The following is a 5,000-nucleotide window of genomic DNA, read 5'->3' on the forward strand; positions in this document are numbered from 1 at the left end:
GGTGTGTTGTGTGGGTTTTTTGTGGGTGTGTTGTGTGTGTGGGAGTGTGTGGTGTGTTGTGTGTTTTGTGTTGGGGGTGGTGTGTGGGTGTGTGTGTGTTGTGTTTGTTGTGTGTGTTTTGGTGTGTGTGTGTGTGTGGGTGTGGTGGTTTGTGTGTGTGTGTGTGTGTGTGTGTGTGTGTGTGTTTATAAAAAGGAAAACAGCCGCAATAAGAAATGAAACAAAATCGAAACGTTTCGAACTCTTCACGAGTTCCTCTTCAGACGAATAATAAACTGAAATGGATATATGGACAAGATTATAATGTATATATGTAAATATATATATATATATATATATATATATATATATATAACTATAAATATAATTATACATATATAAACACCAACCACACACACACACACACACCACAAAACCCACACCACACGCCCGGACAACACAACACACAACACACAAACACATAACACACACACACAACAAAACGCACGAAAAAAACCCCAACACACACCACACAACACACAACACTAAACACAAACCACACACACGCACGCACACACACACACACACACACACACGCACCGCCAAACACACACACCCACAACCCACACACACATATATACACGATGCCAGATAGACCAGGGGTTTAAAAGATGGTAAAAAAGCTTCCCTTTTGATGTGGCTCAGGCGAGAAAACTATAATAGACTGAAGAAGTAAAAACGCAGGTGTTTTGGGGAAAGTCGTTGGGCGCCAAACAGAATTTGATTGGGAAGGGGCTCCAGCAGGCAAGGGGGGAATGCCATATAATCTAAATAGTAAACTGAGAGAGGCCCGTGTCCTGAGTGGAATGAATGGCTAGAAAAAAAAAAAAAATAAGCTTTTATACACATAAATACATAACAACATAATAACAGAAACAACACACACACAACACATATATATACATCTAGACACACCACACAAAACCGCACACACACAACACACACAACACACACCACCCAACACACACACACACACACACACACAACACATATAATAATATTTAATATATATTATATATATATATATTACATAAATGTGGTGTGTGTGTTATATATAAATAATATATAATAAAAATATAATAATATATATATTATATTGCGTGGTGTGTCAAACCCAAACCCGCACGACGGCAATCTGAGTTCGAGGGTTCGAGCACCGGCGGCGCGTTGTTCCTTGGGCAAGGAATTTCACCTCGATGCCTACCTAGCCCACTGGGGGGCCCAAACCGCCCAAAGTCAAGTGCGGTCTCAACCCCGGATAAATAGAGAGAAGATTACCAAAAGGAACCCGGCCTCTCCGGGGAAAAGGAACGGGGACCCCCCCAGTATCACCCCAAGAGCACACAACGTGAAAAATGAAATGATTTCATGCTGTGACCAGGGCGGTCAGACAGAACCTCCCGAAAAAGAAGAGGAAAAATGATGTATTAGTATGTTGTATGGTATGTGTGTGTATGCGTTTGTGTGTAATTATATACATATATATAAGTATATTTATTATTTATATATATATATATAATATATATATAATATATAAAGTGTATATATAAAAATATATAAAGATATAGAAATATGATATATATAATATAATATATATTATTATATAAATATTTTAATATATATATATCATTATACACAAAATTTTATATTAAATATCATAATACACAATATAAAAAAATAAATAAAAAACTTCCCTGACCAGGACTCGAACCTAGGTCACCCCGGGGAGATTAGGAGTTTAGGAGTGACCTAAGTTCGAGCCCGGGTCAGGGAGAGTTGTTATTTATCAACAATGCGGATCATTACCTTTTTATATACACATTTATATACATATAGGCATAATACATATAGTATAAAATTTTGCATACCTGTTGTGTGGACCGCCCCCGGGGGGGTTTTCCCGCGAAGACATTGGGTCTGAGATCGTGGATTGGCGTCCGGACCCACGTGCCCCCCCCGCCCCTGTGGCCGTGTGGCGAAGGGGGCGTGGGAGGCCGGGGTTGGGCGCCGCGTCAGGAGGGCGTTTGGGATTGAGGCATTCGACGAAAGAGTGATGGGGGTAGAAATCGACAGAAGGAGAATGATTTCCAAAAAGAGTATACATTTTAAAAAATAAAAATGATCTAGAAAAAAATGCGTTTTAAGTGGGATGGAAAGACAGCTAATATGTAATACACAATGTCATGCGAGAGTGTAAATTATTGAGTGAAAACTGTCTTTTTAAAATTTTTCACAAAAAAAAAGAAGCTGCTGACATGGCAAAGCAAAAGACAAAAACTGAAGAAACAATAAGAATGTATTTTTCCCCTTTTTTTTATAAAGTAAAATAACTTATATATTAAAAACTGAGGAGACACGGGAATCAAGGGAACCTAGTGTGTTATTTATATAGCTTTAAAAAGTGGGGCGGGGTTTGCCACATCTTTTTAAAATCAATTACTTTTTTCTTAGGACCCAAAAGGGAAATTTTAAAATTTATCCTTAAGCCAATTTTTATTTGTCTATTGTTCATGTTATAGCATTGGCTTATTTCAAATAAAGAACAGTTGAAACAAAAGTAAATGAATATTGATCTGGAAAACGCCCTCGTTTTTTTTTTAAAGTAATATAATTTAGATAAAATATTGTACTTTGATAACTTCATAAAAAAAATTGAAGTTTATTTAAAGGGAAATGTGATCTTGAAAACGGCCCTGCTTTTATTTTTTTTTAACATAAAGTAATCCAAAAGAATATTTTACTTTGATAAAATTAATAATCATGAAAAAAAATGAAGTAATAGGGTGGCGAAAGAGAGAGGAAAGGGAAAAAAACTAGCAAATATTTTAAAACACTCCTTCATAATGAATTTGCTTGGCTATAAAAGAATTCAGTGTTGAAGCGAATATTATTTATGGTAGTAATAATAAACAAAAAGGGGACAATGTCGTTAATGACAATAATGAGATTATTAGCAAAATAAAAAATCAGGAGATCAGTTACCTTTTAAAAATCTCAAGCAAGAGGACAGTATTTTCTCTTTTAAAATTAATGATGTTTCTCTCATTGTTTTTATTACATATTGTTTTAGTATTTTCCCAAAACACACACACACACACACACAACAAACACCACACACACACACACACACACAAAAACACAATATATATATATTTATATATATTAAAATATATATATATATTATATATATATATATATAATAGTATATATATACACCATACATACATAAAGGAAACATACGAGTAATACAGCAGCATACATACATTTCAACACACAATATAAGTAATAATTTCAGATATATATATATTTAAAATATAATATTATATATAATATATATATTATATGTATTAAATACATTATATGATAATACAAAAACACACAAGATATATATTTTATAATTATAATATATAAATAATTATTAATAATAATAAATATATATTAAAATATAAATCCCAAAAGGAAACATACATACGTATGTATATGTAATAGTATATATGTATAAAAATTTGGGTATGTAATTAAAATGCACATACTACATAAACGTATAAGGTTACATACATACATTTTACTTAAGCATTTAAAACCCCACACACACACACCCCACACAACATAATAATATAATATATAATTTTTATTATATATATAAAATATATATAGAAATATATATTAAATTTTATATATATATATAGATATATATATATATATATATAAACAAATATATGTATATAAATAGATAGATAAATATAGATATATAATAAATATATATATAATATATATATATATAATATATACATATAATATATGGGTTTTGTGTGTGTGGGTGGTGGGTGTGGGGGTGGTGTGGTTTTGCAATTTATATATATATATATATAATATATATATATATATATATATATATATATATATATATTAAAATTTCATACATACATGCAACACGCTACATGTTAAATCATACATACATACATATAATGTAGTTATATTAAAACACTATATAGGGCACACGCCATGAATATGCACACACACACACACACCACCCCACACACACCACACACAACACACAAGCGGCTGGTCCCAACCCCGGATAAATAGAGAAATGATACCAAAAAGGAACACCGGCACTCTCCGTGGAAAGGAACTGGGGACCCTACCACGTACTCACTCCAAGAGCATCACAACATGAAAACTACAAAAATAAGTATCATACTGTGACCACGGCGGCTCAGACATGAACCTACCTTAAAAGAAGAAATTATAAAATATATAATATATATATTTCTTCTTTTAAGGTAGGTTCAGTCTGAGCCCGCCGTGGTCACAGTATGATACTTATTTTGTAAGTTTTCAGTTGTGATGCTCTTGGAGTGAGACGTGGTAGGTGTCCCCATTTCCCTTTCCACGGAGATTTGCCGGTGTTACCTTTTAGGTAATCATTCTCTCTATTATCCGGGCTTGGGACCAGCACTGACTTGTGTGTGTGTGTGTGTGTGTGTGTGTGTGTGTGTGTGTGTGTGTGTGTGCATATTCATGTGCGTGTGTCTATATATGTGTATATGTAATATACACATACATATATATGTATGATGTATGATTTATACATGTATGCGTGTATGCATGTATGTATGCATATATATATATATAAAATATAATACTATATATATATATATATATATATATATATATATATTCATATGCATACACACACACACACACCACACACACACACACACACACACACACAACATATATATATAGTGTTAATATATATATATATAAAATAATATATATATATATATATATATATATATATATGTATCTATATAATATATATATATATATTAAAATATATATATATATATATATATATATGTGTGTGTGGTGTGTGTGTGTGTGTGTATATATGCTTACATGTAAATATGTATGTATGTAAGCATGTATACGTTTATGTATGTATGGGGCATATA

This window comes from Penaeus monodon, chromosome 12 (genome assembly GCF_015228065.2).
Source record: "Penaeus monodon isolate SGIC_2016 chromosome 12, NSTDA_Pmon_1, whole genome shotgun sequence".
Classification (NCBI taxonomy): domain Eukaryota; kingdom Metazoa; phylum Arthropoda; class Malacostraca; order Decapoda; family Penaeidae; genus Penaeus; species Penaeus monodon.